Source organism: Ixodes scapularis, unplaced genomic scaffold (genome assembly GCF_016920785.2).
Source record: "Ixodes scapularis isolate PalLabHiFi unplaced genomic scaffold, ASM1692078v2 PGA_scaffold7__128_contigs__length_106722199, whole genome shotgun sequence".
Lineage (NCBI taxonomy): Eukaryota > Metazoa > Arthropoda > Arachnida > Ixodida > Ixodidae > Ixodes > Ixodes scapularis.
In genome coordinates this window covers 53,048,977-53,065,315 of record NW_024609882.1, presented here as the reverse complement: position 1 = coordinate 53,065,315, position 16,339 = coordinate 53,048,977, and the positions used below count along the sequence as shown (strand labels likewise).

The 16,339-nt window shown below is 47.7% G+C and overlaps 1 pseudogene; it reads left to right on the top strand.

Moving 5' to 3' along the window:
* Positions 1 to 13,616: 13,616 nt before the first annotated feature.
* LOC120846090 lies at positions 13,617 to 14,479 on the top strand (annotated as a pseudogene).
* The last annotated feature ends 1,860 nt before the right edge of the window (positions 14,480 to 16,339 follow it).

Sequence of the window (16,339 nt, the reverse complement as noted above, 5' to 3'; positions counted from 1 at the left end):
TTTATTCTAGAAAAAAAATCAATTTCTTCCGACAAAAAGTTTCGAAGATGTACACACGTATGCAGTATTCTAAGACAACTAAAATAATTTTTATGTGGTCAATAAAGCTTTTTTTTTTTTGTTTTATGTGACAGGGTCTGTTATTTGAATGTATTAAAATGTCAAAGTATTTAAGGGCTTACTTTATGTCGACTAGTTTATAAATGGAAGAAAAAAAGAAAAGGTTCCAGGTTGTAAGGTTGTGAGGCACTTAGGCTTTGAGCGACGCGCCAGACTCCTTAGGAAAGAGAACACAGGGTTCGAACCCTCGGTTTTTCGCTCAGGAGGCCGTAATTCTTTACCTGGTTTTGTTTTTGCATGTACGGCTCAGATTGCAAGTGTTAGGCTTTCAGCCTCTCCCTCACTGTAAACCTTTAGCAATAACGTTGAAGTGTGTGGGCCGCTCAATATTCACCGCCACCCGATCGGTCTCCGCCTCGCCCACTTTCTCGAGAAGTCACACGATCAGGCCAAGTTGGCTAAGCATTTTACTTTAGCTCTCAGGCTGGCCCGGGTGTCCCCAATGTTCCGTAGCCGAATCGTCCGCGGTGGGGTTTTTGAAGCAGGCCCCGGTAGGTTCTGACGCTCTGGTCTTTTCGTATCACTCGGCTACAGTGTAGCTCGGCTGCACCGCTGTCGTCCGACGCCTTCGTTTTTCTGCCGCGCACCACCTTCTCGCGCCTCGTGCACCGCCTCTGTTGGTCTCGTGTATCTTTTTGAGACTTCGTTTTTCTTTTTTCCACAATTGTCATACACTTTCTATGTTGTAGGTTACTTCTCGTTTCTTTCTCCTTCAGGTATTTATCAACATTAACACATGCCACGATCTTCAGTGACTCGGGACTTATATTTTGTTGACTAAATATTTTAGTTTGTTTCTCGCTGATGACGTCACCCCTGCTTTCACTTCTGCTAGTGAGATCGGGATGAAAGCGTGGAATCCCCTTGTTCCGGGAAGGCCTTTCGCATGTTGGTAGCGGCTTGCGAGCTTCTCTCGTTCAGCGTTGATTTTGTCCTTAGATACCCATATGGGTTTTTCACTGCAAAGGCTTCGCATTGCCCATTCGTACAAATCTCGGGGCGTGCAGACCCGGTCATCCAAGGGGCGTTGGAGGCTTGCTTTGGCAGCCAGTCTCTTTAAGGTTCCTCCTACCCCATCACATGGACCTTTTCCGTGTGATGTGGCAAAGAAATGCCACACTGCTTCAAGGCCAAAATCTTCATGGTGGAAGCAAAGATTGATGAAATTTTTCTTACTCTTGTACTGTGCAGCTGCACCATCTGTAAAGTAATGAATTTTCGTTAGTTCTTTCCGAGTGCATTGGAAAAGCTCAATCACCTTCCTTTGAAACAAATGCATGGCTGCATTATCGTGTGTTAGGTCATCAAAAATTATTGTGAAGGTTTGGTGCTGAATTTCCTTTTCGCCTTGCGCCCGGTAATATACAACGACGGGGTGAATGGTCGCTTGATTCTCACTCCAGTAGAAGGACTGGGGAGAGTCTTGCACAAGAAAGTTGTAATTTTCAGCAAAATCCATTAGAAAGATGGCTTCATTTTCGAGTATAGTGTCCTTCAACTTCCGTAAAAAACTCGACTGTTCTTTGGCAACGAAGTGATGCGGCTTCAGAGACAACAGCTGACTGGCGAGGTGGTCCACAAACTCTTCAGACGGAAGCTCCACCGTTTCAAGTGTAGCGCGGTTTCCGGAGATCCACCTTTTAAATTTTACAGTGCCGGCGGCTTGCAGTCTACGAAGGTTGTCACCCAATGAAGTTCTAAGTCCTTCCAGACCTGGACAGGAAAGGCATCTGTCAAACATGCAGTCTTCATTCTCTATACTGCATACAGCAGAACGTAGTAGCTCCTTGTAGTCGACGTTTACTCCTGCAGCGTGTAGCAGGAGCTTTATGTTCTGGTGGTAGGAGCAGACGCAAACTGTGTGCGTGCCGGGTGCTCCTGCTAACACACACCACCGTGGTCGCAACGAGGCGAAACTGGAAAATCCGCACTGTGCGTCTGGGCATTGGCTTTTCCATTGAAGAAAAGCCTCCTTCAGATTAATTAGCATTAACCGTTTTTGTTTTCCGCAAATGACGTCTTTTTTTCCTGGCATGCAGTAGCTTACTGCGTCGTCCTCATAAAACTTTCTAATAGAGATCTTGATGCTCTCCAGAAGACGCGGTGCGTTTTTGGCGTCCGGTTGAGAAAGTACTCCGCCATTCTTTCGGAGCTTCCTAGCTTCGCGCACCATCCATTTTGTTGCACCAAAAAATCGGCCACTTGCAACATACTCCATGACGTCGGAGCTAACGTCAAAATAGACATCTTTTTAGCCCTTGAGGTTTCATACCTGAATTTTTGTTTCAACTCGCAGAGAAGTCCTAGGTAGTCGTCCGCGAGGGTCTCAGCGCAAGTTGTACTTGGGACACGAATGTTTAAGCTTCTGTGCAGCTTTGCAGAAAAAGTGTTTTGCATGCTTTTTAGCTTTTTCTTAGCGTAGCCTTGCCGTTGTTTGTAGGACCTCTTCAGGCTAACTTTGGCATCCCCTACGGCATCCCCTAGACAAGGAAGCATTCAAGGATTCAAAGATCGCTTAGGGCTCAGGTGACGTTCCCTCTGTAGAAAAGTTCCCCTCGTGTTCACTCAACTGACCTGGTGACAGCTGTGCACTTGCAGCCTGAATGTTCTTGATTTCGTCGTGCACACGTATGTTGCATTTTACGCAAAGGTACTTTCCAACTATTAGCTTCAAGTAGTTTACTGCGGATGCAACTTTTGAGGTGATCACCTTCGTTCCGCAACAAAAGTTCTTGTGTAGACGAAACGGATCCGCACACCTCTTGGACCGTGGCATCTTGCTAAAATCAGGATAAGTTTTCTTTCACTTCACGGTGCTTCTGAATGATGCGTGTTTTCTTGCTCGCATTTCACTTTACACTGCTTCTGAAAGATGCGTGTTTCCTCGCTCACAATTGTATCAGACGTTCAAAAACTAATGTCGTCTGCTAAAAGTTTAGCTTGCCCTTTCGTAAACAAATTCCTCCGCCTGCAAGTCTTTGTTACTCGTGGCGTGCATCCATTTAAATAAAGTCTGGAAAAAATTTTCTTTATATTCTATTAGCTTTGGGACTGTTAAGACCAATTATGTCATTCTAAGGAATTTTCACAAGTATAGTTTTGGTTTCGTTTCACTCATTAATGTGATTGCGGCCTACCAGCTGGCGCTCCCATCGGATCCTCCGTCTGCTTTACTGAGCGCCCATTGAAAATGAACAGTAAAGGTTTTATTATTGTAACGCATCACGGTTAGTGTTCTAAAGATCAATAAAATAATTTGTAAAGGGTGCTCGCTACGATCCGTAGTATTATCGTCTTCACCACTTGAAATGCGTTCGCGCGTTTTTTGTTCTACCATGCAACTAGCCTGTTCAAAAGCGCCACGCCAGATTACGTCTTATTGTCCGAAAGAAAAAATTATTTCTTAAATTTAAAAAAAAAGTACCTTTCTAAATTTTTGATATTTCATTGTAGAAGCTTGGAGCTATATTTTGATATATATGTTTTGTTCGAGATTGAGGGGTAACATTCTTCTTTATTACTCCTAAAATTGCCAATTTACAAAAAACTGACGTAATTAATATATTTTTAAAATAAAAAGTAATAGTTTCTAAGATGTAGTAAATTTTTAACAAATCAAAATAGAAGCTGTTGTTCAGAAAAAAAAGTTTCAAATCAGTATCTAGGATTTAAGGTGATTTAATAATTCAATGAATATGGCATGATGTGTGCTAGCTTTCTTAGGCCTAAAACTATTTAAAAATATTTTATTTTATTATAATAATAAAATTACATAAGAAGCATTATATTATAAGTCTTCTTCCGATATCATAATAATTTTCTCGTATTTCGACTTAATTACACAAATGTTGAAATGTCCTACAGTAGAGGCGCTTTTCTCCAAATTTAAAAAATGGCCGCCGCAAAACAAACAAATATTTAAAAGAAATATTTTGTCCGCTTACTTATGGGGCAATTGACTACCACTGTGATTTTTTCGGTGAAGATCGGAGGAGGTCGAGCCACCTCGTCATGCGGTTTGGCGTGGAATGACCCAGCTGTGTTCATCATCTGATAACAACCACGTGATGCCACAGGGTCCGAGCTTCGTCCGACAGACGGCGCTATTGGGGAGGAGGGCAGACCGTGACGCCCCAAGCGGTTAACTTTGCAACTACACGGATGGGGACAACAAATACAATGATTCAGCACTCGGCCGACATAACCGAACGCGGCGTCAGCGTTCGGCTGAAGTTCGTGCTCTCCGGTGCGGGGGAGGAGGGGCTCTTTTGTTTCCGTTCCGGCCTTCATGAACAATGCAGTGTGCACGGTCCCAGCTCCGCACAAAAGCCGAAGTGGTTCAAGCTCGCATTCTCTGAGGATAGATCCGGCACTTAACGTCACTTCCTCGATTGTTAGTATTTTTTTACATTGAAGGGGCCCTCCGGAGCGTTCTGCGATGGTCTATTTATGGCGGTAACTCAATCTACAGACCCTAAGGATCCTAAAAATCATAAAATTACGCTCATGCGCGGCGCATTTCCCTACTAAAATTGCTATCAAAGTCCCCGGCACGCCCCCCTTTCTGAGATGACCCCGGAAAACGGGAGGGGCATCGCTTTACGCGTCAGCCAATAGCAAATGAAGGATTCCGGCGTCACTGCGCGTCACCAAAGCGACCGACCGCCGACCCGCGGAGGAATCTCTCGAACACGCGCGGACCGTCGTCAAGGAACCCGGACTTTGTGCTCGGCAGTCGTCGTTCGTCGCACCGCACCGTCACGCTGCTACTGCAATACGCAGTCGCATTTCACAGATGACAAGGAAACGTTTGACTCGTTGACGTAGAAGGATCGCAAAGCTGGCTTCGGGGTCGGGATCCACGGGAAGAAGGAACACGTGTCCCGCAAACGCACGCCTGCACACGCCCCGGGAAGCAGACGAGCCGACGCGCCGATGCATCACCCCCTAGCAACAAGCTTCCGGGGAGAAAACATAGTTCGCTGGTTTTGGAGCGATAATTGCGGACTATGTTTCCCGCACCACAATCAGTTTACGTTTTTCTCAAACTCCAATTTACAACAAGCTTAAAAAGTGTCGCAATAATAACCCTCGCATTCACCGCGAGATGCAACATTTCCGTTGGTCAAGTTTTAGCGATGGGCGGGGAATAGGGGATTGTCTTCTAAGAGAAAATAGTCCCGATATATTTCTACTGCCATCAGCTTAATCAACGGTTCTGTAATCTAAAACTTTGTATACATATTAACTTGCACCTACTACGGAATATAACTACATAAACAGACGATCTCAGAAAGCTCCGGAGGGCCCCTTTAAACTGTGCCCCGCGCGCTATTGTAGAAGATGACAAGGAGATGCCCATAAGGCCTGTCGGCATGCGCACAGGACTTGTGTTGAGTAAACACCGAGAGTGGGGAAAACAAACGGGTCAGAGCGCCCCCTATTCGTCGATCTCCTGCCCAATAGGACTTGAATTGCGGCGCTCAGGGCGTCTCACGTGTGATGTCACAGCCGTGTCCGACGGAGGGCGCTCACGTGATGTCGCACAGGTTTTGTGCTGCATCCGAAAGAGGGCACTGCGCTCTGCGTCGGACATTATTTGTCTCACGTGACATTATTTGAATCGCTGCACGATAAATGCATTTTAATCGCTAGAAAAGGCTCCGCGGTCGGCTGGGAATCGACCTCTCTACCTTGGGCACAGCAGCTCGACACCCTACCCCCCGACCTACGAGCACATCGCTTCTGAGACCACTTAACTCGTCTTAGTTGTCCGTGTGTGTGTGTGTGCAATTCAGATCACGTGTTTTCCTGCCACTTGGCTTTTCTAATGTGGTTAAAAAACAGGATGCGTCATTGCCGCAGGTCATGTGACGATGGTCGTGTGACGTAATGCATTGCTGGGCGCTCGGACCCCAAATTTATGGACCTGTCAAATCATAGAGGGTGGGTCACATGATGATATCGTCAGAGGTTGGGACGACACTCGGCACGCGCCTCGGTTCCATCCTCCTCCCACGTGACCGTGACGTAACATTTCCCATAGCCCCCCTCCCATGGCCCGGACCTCGGACCCAAATTTCGGGACCCGTCACGAAATCAATGTTCCCAGAGAGCGAGTCATTGACAGGTTCCATCCCGGGTCGGGCGCAGGACGACGAAGGACATGTGACATTTGAATCGCAGCGCGGAAAATGCATTTCATTCGCTAAAAAAGGTTCTGCGGCGGCTGTGAATCGACTTCGGTATACCTTGTGGACAGGAGTCCGACACTCTACCGCCTGAGCTACGAGCACATTGCTTCTTCGACATCTTAACTCGTCCTAGTATTTCGTACGTCGAGCGCGCAATTCAGATCACGTGTTACAGCTGTCGCGACGCTTGGATTTTGTAACAGAATTGCTGAGTCATTCGCCGGAGGGCGCTACCGGAGAAATGCGATGACGGAAGAGTTCAGGATTGTTGAGCCATCTGCCAGGTGGGAAAGTGCACTGTCACGATGACGCCACAGATATGTCGTCCGTCGCCGTGGGATTAGTGACGAGAATGCATTGTCGCGTGTTTTCCCTGTACGTCATGTGACCAGCGTCACGTGATATTTGAATCGCTGCGCAGTTGACACCTCGGTTCATAGATGGCGCGTGCCTTTTGTTGCTAAACGTCTTTGTTGTTAGAGCATGAGCGACATCTTGCGGCGTGTGTCTGACCTTGCGCCATCTGTTGCTGAAAAGTTAAATTGCGCGTTTTCCTACGCTGTGCACATCCGTAATTTCGCGCGCACGCAGTGCGTGTGAGTTGCCGAATCTGTTTGTAAATGGCGCGCACCTGAATCCCTTAGCTAGCGTGAACTTTCACCATTATCACGCGACGTTTCTCGATAATGTTAGTGGCAGCTTTATAGATGTCGACAACCCTCGCGCTCGCGGCATCTCTCGCTAATTTTAGCTGTCTGCTGAACGGAGTCTGTGTGGGAAATGGATCGGAGCGTGGTCGCCTCCATACGCGCTAAAGACGAGACGGATATGATGTCTTAATTTTTTTATTATCATTCGCTCTAAAAACACGCACAGTTATAAATACAATGATGGCGTTGAAATTCACTCTACGCGACAAATAAATTGCTGGAAACACTTTACACAATAATGTACAACACAAGCAGTATCAAGACACATCCGAGGCAAAAAAGTTGTAGAATAACAGAGCAACGCGTGCGATACAATCCAAAAATATTTACAAGGTCAGGGCGTGAGATGAGAAGAGAGATAGGATCCGACTTCCGTACACTAGCGGATTATACAAAAAATGGACGCAAGAAGTTTCGAGACACACCGGTGGGAAACGCGAGCAATTGCGCTACATTACAAAATATTTGCAAGGCGTGTGATGAGGAGGCAGAATGCTCTTGTGGCCAAAAGGGAGCGTCGTAATCCCGTCGTAGCAAATGTATCGCTTGTTGTCAAACAGACTCAGTGCAATATTTTCGACCGATATACTTTTGTTCTCGTTAAGTTTTCGAGCAATCAAGTGCTGCGTCACTCTGCGCAAAGTTTTCGTCTCTATAGCGTGCTTCTACAGCTCGTAGGTGAACTTGCGAGACTCAGATTTCTTTACTCCCTTGGCTCTTACGCAACACGTGTTGCTCCTTGTTTTGAAGCTGTATAGCTTTGGTTTTAAGCAACAAAAAGCCACTAGGTGAGTAGTCGGATATTCAGTTTTTAACAAACCGAGCCTCATTTTGTTTTCGGTTGAAAAGAGCTTGTGACTCTCTGGATATCCAGATGTATCCAAGCATGTGTCTCGGAGTTGGAGCAGTTTGTCGTCTACGTCTGATCCCTGCAGGTGTAGGAAGAAGGAATCCGTGTCGCAGTAAAGAGCCCTCGCTGAGGGGATCGCACGACGAAGTTGAATATAAAAGAAGTCGTATGTTACTATTTTTGATATGTCAAGAATCGAGAACCCTGCGTAGAGTGGTTGCTTGAGTTTGATCACTTTCGGAGCAAACTGGAAAATTACGACGTGCGAGCTAAGCGCTCGAAACTGCGACAGGTTCGGCTTCTGAAGAATTTTCAGTATGTCGTCCTCTTTAACGCAGAGTTTACTGTGTACATGTTTACGTGCATTCTCGATCGCTTTGCCATACATGCTGTTCATGCAGCAGTTTGGAAAGATTCTTCTGGAAGGAGTTGGTTGCTTGCTGTCTCAGCTGGTGGTTAGAATCAATAAACTCCTTCAAAAACGTTCGCTGCGAGAATTTGAAGACTCGGTGAATTTTGGTGACCTCTAGTCGTAACTGGGTGTACAGTTTCAAAATCCGGTAATGCAAAACGTATTTCGTTTTGTCGTGAAGTGTGAGCAACAGCTTCTTAGTTGATTCCTCTTTGGGCATTTCAAACTTGTCAATCAGACTTTTTTGACAGTCGGATAACCAATCGTAGGGAGCGCTGTGCTTCACCGGGGCCAAGGGAAAGTCAGAATGAGTATCGTGCAAGTCGTGAGGATATCTGAGGTCTACCTCCAGAATGTAGCCCGTCGGAGCGTCATCTGGAACAATGTTCAGGCAGACAATCTCGGCTTTCGTCATCCACTCAAAGTCCGACACTGGCAGGGCTTCTCTCATTGTCGCCGCATACAGACCGTTTACGTTCAGGTTCAAAATCTGAGACGGTTCCTGCTGCGGGTTAAACGTATCCGTTCCCGGAACATTTGCTACAGCACGGCGGGTGGTGCATTGGGTACTCCCTCCGCAAATACCCTGTTCTATCATGAGATATGTGTCAGGATCGTCAATTAGCTGCAGTCTTACTTTCGACTGTTTCAGCGCAGAGGACAAGCTTAGGGACGGCAACGATACGAAATGTAGAGCCTCAATTTCGTACGTCTCCAGCGTTCACCGTCTAAAGTTTTCGAAAACACCGGCCAGTAGGAGGCAGTCCGTCTTTAGGTACAGGTCGCTGTATTCTCCGAGGTTCTTCAAACCAAAGATATCGAAAACGACCTGTGCATGTTCGTAGTCCTCTTCACACACCCCACTCCCAGTCAACTTGTTAAAAAAAGGCCTCTCGTGGCGGGAGGCTCTGCCCCTCGTAACTCTCAAAGCTTGTAATAAGATTATAACAAAACACTCCTTTGCGGGCAAGGAGGTCGACGTGCTCGGGAAGGGACCGCCGAAGGCAACAAAAATGCTCTGTTCCGTTGGAGTGTAGATTTTGCACGAGCGTCTCCAGGCTTGCATTAAGAAATGCGAGACTGTCAATAAAGCGAAGGTTGCCTATCTCTAACAATTTAAAATTCTGGCACGAGCATCCGAGTACGTTAATATACTTGGACTCGAACAAATTAAGCTTGCCTAGAAAGAAGCTGAGGTCGTAGGAATGGTTATGCGCCATGAGTGGAACGGTATGTTTGTTGATTCGATGGTTTAGGTTACACTGGGAGCAAAGCGCCCGCCTATACTTTCCCGTCATCTGGTCGTGGTCGCGAGTTTCCATTTTCTTCCTAAAGCTTTCATTGCAAATGCCACAGCGGGAGGAGTCCGCGTGGGAAGCCTCGTTTTCTTGAGTCATTTCAAGAGGAACTTCACTCGACCTAATCAATCGGGGTATTTCCTGCGCTAGAAAGTTGAGAATCAAAATGAATCTTTCTACACAGTCGGGTCCTCGATAGAGGTATTCCTCAACAATGGACGAATCTTTTGAGCGGATGACGAGAAGACAGAAAGAGCTGGGGACGTGATTCTCGTAAACATTGCCCGTCGACTGAGTCGGTTCCAGAATCGCTTCAAAGTCGTAAACGCAATAAAAGGGGAACTGTTCCATGACATGCGTGCTCCGAAAGTACAGTTCGTCACCCTTGTTTGGGAAGACGGTTGTGCCCGGCTTCTTGTCCCTGCACATTGAGAGATGGCCAGACAGGATTTCTTGCCTCTGAAACCCGGTCAGACACCTCTTACAACGAAAGCGCAGGCTTTTGGCATTCGAAAAAATCTCGCAAAGTTTGTAGTGCCCACAAAATGGTTCTCAACAAGGATTAGATCGACATTCTGCTCCAACGCGTCATCAACCACCTTCAGTGGCTAGACAAAGTTTTTCTCGCTGTCATAGCCAAACACATTCACTGAGACACAATTTTAGAGCGCAGCTCTTAGGGGCCCGTTTCCGGCTTGAGCGGCGTCGCCGTCGGCGTCGGCGTCGCCGTCGCCGTCGCCGTCGGCGTCGGCGTAACTGCGCGGTGCATCATGGGAAATGTCCCATAATGCACCGCGCGAGCCCCCCACCAAGGTCACGTGACCTCGTGGGGGGTCACGTGACCCCCCGAAGTCACGTGACTCCCCTGAGGTCACGTGGCCCCCTCCTCGAGGTCACGTGACCCCCGCCGATGTCGCGTGACCCCCCGATGACGTCATCGCCACTGATGACGTCACCGGCATCCACATCGTCATCGTCATCATCACTGATGACGTCACCGGCATCCACATCGTCATCGTCATCATCACTGATGACGTCACCGGCATCCACATCGTCATCGTCATCACTGATGACGTCACCGGCATCCGCATCGTCATCGTCATCATCACTGATGACGTCACCGGCATCCACATCGTCATCGTCATCATCACTGATGACGTCACCGGCATCCACATCGTCATCGTCATCATCACTGATGACGTCACCGGCATCCGCATCGTCATCGTCATCATCACTGATGACGTCACCGGCATCCACATCGTCATCGTCATCATCACTGATGACGTCACCGGCATCCACATCGTCATCGTCATCATCACTGATGACGTCACCGACATCCGCATTGTCATCGTCATCATCACTGATGACGTCATCAGTGACGTCACTGATGTCGTCACCGGCATCCGCATCGTCATCGTCATCATCACTGATGACGTCATCAGCGACGTCACTGATGACGTCACCGACATTCGCATCGTCATCGTCATCATCACTGGTGAAGTCATCAGTGACGTCACTAATGACGTCATCGGTACCCGCATCGTCATCGTCACTGATGACGTCATCAGTGACGTCAGTGATGACATCATCGGCATTGGGGGTCACGTGACCCCCAAGGTAACGTGACCCCCCCCCTGGTTAGTTTAACCCCCCCCCAGTGCCCTTCCCTCCTCCTCCTCAAGAGCTGCGCTCTAATTCGGCGTTACAGGGAGTTGTAAGCGGCTTTCATTTTTTACGCTCAAAGACCCCCACGTCCTGTGGGAAGGTTACAGGGAATGTTTTCGGAAACACACATTTGCACATATGTTGACAATACGAGGATGCTCTTCCTCTGTAAAACCCGCTCGCAGGATGCAAAACGGCGAGCACCGCAAACACAAAGCACATGTCCCGTTCAGATTCGTGAAGACGCTCAGTAACACTGACGAGGCATTGCTTTGAGGCAAGTTGCTTCGGCAGAGAAAAATATCCGCAACCAACGTTCGGGGGAAGGAATCGACCGAAACTAATTGTACAAACTTTGATCCCGACAACAAAGGATCCCGACCCTTGTTCCTGATAATGCTTCAACCGGGCAGCTATTTCAGTGCAAACTCGCTGAATCGAACTACTGGTATTACGTCCACAAATGCGGTTTGTACCTGACTATAAAAAAGTGCACAGTCACATCAATGTCGTCGTCAGGAAGGCGACGTCCAAGCTTGACAGTGAGTGTCACAAAAAAACGCAGAGACAGACCAAAATGTCTGAGCACGTTTGACATGTGCTCTGCACGATGCCTAAAAAAGGTCGCCACGTCGTACGCCTCTGTGTCTTTTTCGTGTAGGCGTAACTCGTACTGAGGCACATCATTAAGAAAAGCGCACACTCTTTCGTAAAAGGGAATGCATGGCGAGGGAGTCACATTGTGAACCAAGGCTAAGTGAACTTGTAGCGAGCCTGCACTGGAATAATGCTGTCGGTCGTCGGGAGAGCACAAGTGACAAGTAACCATGGTAGGGATGAGATGGCTAGACAATATTCGTAGATATCCGACGATTAGGTACCGAGGGGGGCTAGATGATTCGGGTCGTCTAGGTGACCTTTTCAGAGATATCGAAACAAAAAAAATTATATTAGCGATGATGAGAACGCTATGCTTTTAGACTGCTCACCTTGCTGTGCAAGAAGGGTGTGGCGGCAGACCGAGGTGATTTTTCTCCCTCTCGATGACAAAATTCTGAAACAAAATATCTTATTAGCAAAGAAAACGCGAGGCTTTTAGTCCGCTCACCTTGTAGCGCGAAGGTCAGGAGAAAAAGCGATGCGTGAGTCGGGTAGTTCGAGTGCGAAGCGGTTTTATAGAGTCACAAAGCTGGAGTACGCTCAGGGAGTCATATACCGTGCAATCGCAGTAAACGGTGAAGTCGCAATGTTTAACGCAGATTTTCCTCTAAGCAATTGCTGATAGGATTCGCACGTCCGACGAAGTCACTGCCATTAAGCAACTAAAACGAGACAGTGGCTGAAAAGAAGCAAAAACCCGTCAAACCGCTTCAAGGTAACTCTTAGAGATAGACCGCGCGCCTATCGCAACATTGTTTTTTTTTTGTTCATCCTGTTGTGTCTACCGCAGACGCGCGCATACACAACAGGAAGAAAGCGAAGCTTCCCACGCGGACTCTTCCCTCTGTGGCATTTGCAACGAAAGCTTTAGCAAGAAAATGAAAACTCGCGCCCACGACCACATAACGGGGAAGTATAGGCGGGGGCTTTGCTCCCAGTGTAACCTAAACCATCGAATCAACAAACATACCGTTCCACTCATAGCGCATAACCATTCCTACGACCTCAGCTTCTTTCTGGGCAAGCTTAATTTGTTCGAGTCCAAGGATATTAACGTACTCGGAAGCTCGTGCCAGAATTTTTAATTGTTAGAGATAGGAAACCTTCGCTTTATTGACAGCCTCGCATTTCTTAATGCAAGCCTGGAGACGCTCGTGCAAAATCTACACTCTAAGGGAACAGAGCATTTTTGTTGCCTTCGGCAGTCCTTTCCCGAGCACGTCGACCTCCTCGCCCGCAAAGGATTGTTTTGTTATCATTTTATTACAAGCTTTGAGAGTTACGAGGGGCAGAGCCTCCCGCCTCGAGAGGCCTTTTTTAACAAGTTGACTGGGAGTGGGGTGTGTGAAGAGGACAACAAACATGCACGGGTCGTTTTGGATACCTTTGGTTTGAAGAACCTCGGGGAATACAGCGACCTGTACCTAAAGACAGACAGCCTCCTACTGGCCGATGTTTTCCAAAACTTTAGACGGTGGACGCTGGAGACGTACGAAATTGAGGCTCTACATTTCGTATCGTTACCGTCCCTAAGCTTGTCCTGTGCGCTGAAACAGTCGAAAGTAACACTGCAACTAATTGACGATCCTGACACATATCATGATAGAATAGGGTATTCGCGGAGGGATTACCCAATACACGACCCGCAATGCTGTCGCAAATGTTCCGGGAACGGATACGTTTAACCCGCAGCAGGAACCGTCTCAGATTTTGGACTTGGACATAAACGATCTGTATGCGGCGACAATGAGAGAAGCCCTGCCAGTGTCGGACTTTGAGTGGATGACGAAAGACGAGATTGTCTGCCTGAGCATTGATGACGTTCCAGATGACGCTCCGACGGGCTACATTCTGGAGGTAGACCTCAGATATCCTCACGACTTGCACGATACTCATTCTGACTTTCCCTTGGCTCCGGTGAAGCAAAGCGTTCCCTACGATTGGTTATCCGACTATCAAAAAAGTCTGATTGACAAGTTTGAAATGCCCAAAGAGGAATCCACTAGGAAACTGTTGCTCACACTTCACGACAAAACGAAATACGTTTTGCACCACCGGATTTTGAAACTGTACCCCAGTTAGGACTAGAGGTCTCCAAAATTCACCGAGGCCTCAAATTCTCGCAGCGAGCGTTCTTGAAGGAGTTTATTGATTTTAACCACCAGCTGAGACAGCAAGCATCCAACTCCTTCCAGAAGAATCTTTCCAAACTGTTCATGAACAGCATATATGGAAAAACGATCGAGAATGCACGTAAACATGAACAAATTAAACTCTGCGCTAAAGAGGTCGACATACTGAAAATGCTTTAGAAGCCGAACCTGACGCAGTTTCGAGCACTTAGCTCGCAGGTCGTAATTTTCCAGTTTCCTCAGAAAGTAATCAAACTCAAACAACCACTCTACGCAGGGTTCTCGATTCTTGACATATCAAAAATAGTAATGTACGACTTCTTTTATAATCAACTTCGTCGTGGGATCCCCTCAGCGAGGGCTCTTCACTGCGACACGGATTCCTTCTTCCTACACCTTCAGGGGTCAGACGTAGACGACAAACTGCTCCAACTCTGAGACACATGCTTGGATACTGTAAGAACCATGGGGTTCCCTCTATCCCTATCTAGGCCTAGCTTCAAGCAGGCCGTGGGAGTCGTCGTTACCAATGGCGTCGGCCTCCCGGATACAAGGAACCACAAGGCCGAATTCCCCGAAGGGGCCGGCTCTGCCTTGCCCAGTTTGGGTGAACGCGCCATCGGCACACCCTTGGGAGTGATTATGGACGCGTCCCGTTTTCGAGTGACCTACCGGCCTCCCCGGGCGCGTCGATTTCCCGCAGGCTACATAAGCCGGCCACCCACCTGTGGCCGGGGCTTGAGGAAGTGGCCGAGTGGGCTAACGCGTCTCAGCTCGGAGCGTGGAGCGAAAGCTTGCGCTGGGAACCTCCTGGGTTCGATCCCCGCCGCCCCCGCCCGTTTCGATCTGGATGAGTTTCGTACCGGCACTCGTTCGTGTGATCACTACTGCGTGATGCACGTTAAAAATCCCAGGTTAGCGGTTATACCGCACTGGCTAAATTTCTCATCTACAGCTAAGAGACCGATTACCCGTTGAGGCGCATCTCCATCAAGGCTGTATAAACATAAAGAGCAAGCCAATTTTTTTGTGGCCGGGGCTCTTGGTTAGGGGGGGCTACGCTCGACGGAGCATTCATCGTTATTTTACTGCTCCCCCTTTTCCGTGATCCTGCCAGTTACGGCAGCGCGGACCCTTCTCCTGGTGATCCTGTCAATTAAGGCAGCGCCTACCTCATTTCTCTTTTGTTCCGCCTACGGGCGCAAAGCGTGTGGCATAAGCCTAATAAACACGTTTCTACGATATCCCTGTGTTTCGTGTGGTCTCCCGTCCATCGGAGCCTAACGGCAGGCAACGGACGGACCCGGCCGTAGCCGCCACAGCAGCGAACTACGGTGTGGGTGTTGCCTCACAGCGATCAGCAAGGTAAGTCGAAACCCGCTTTATTGCAACGGACGAGTTTCGTAGTGGGTATTTGCCTCACTGAGGACTTTGGGGTAAACTAGAATCCCACAATACATCTGGATATCCACAGAATCACAAGCTCTTTTCAACCGAAAACAAAATGAGGCTCGGTGTCTTAAAAAATGAATATCCGACTAGTCACTTAGTGGCTTTTTGTTGCTTAAAACAAAAGCTATAAAGCTTCAAAACAAGCAGCAACACGTGTTGCGTAAGAGCCAAGGGGGTAAAGAAATCCGAGTCTCTCAAGTTCACCTACGAGCTGTACAAGCACGCTCTAGTGACGAAAACTTTCCACAGAGTGACGCAGCACTTGATTGCTCGAAAACTTAACGAGGACAAAAGTATCTCGGTCGAAAAGGTTGCACTGAATCCGTTTGACAGAAGCGATACTTTTGCAGCGACGGTTTACGACGTTCCCTTTTGGCCACAAGAGCATTTTCCGAAGCGAGCGATCTGCCTCCTCATCACACGCCTTGTAAATATTTTGGACTGTAGCGCAATTGCTCGCGTTTCCCACCGGTGTGTCTTGAAACTTCTTTCATTTCATTTATTTATTTATTTCATTTATTTACACCTTAAGGGCCCGTGAAGGGCATTACATAAGGGGGGGGGGTATTCAAGTATTATACAATAGAGAAACGCAAGTACAAGAAAAAACAGAAATGGAAACTAAAACACACTTAACACACTCAACACACTCAGGTCTGCTCAAAGTTACACAAATCATAGCACTAGTAGGACGATAAATGAAGTTTAATACACGATAGAAAATTAATCGGATCCACAATGGTGACAATGGACGATGGGAGGCTGTTCCAGTCGCTGATGGCCTGAGGGAGGAATGATCGATTGAATGCGTTTGTAGAGCCTGAAATACGCTTGATCGTACATGTG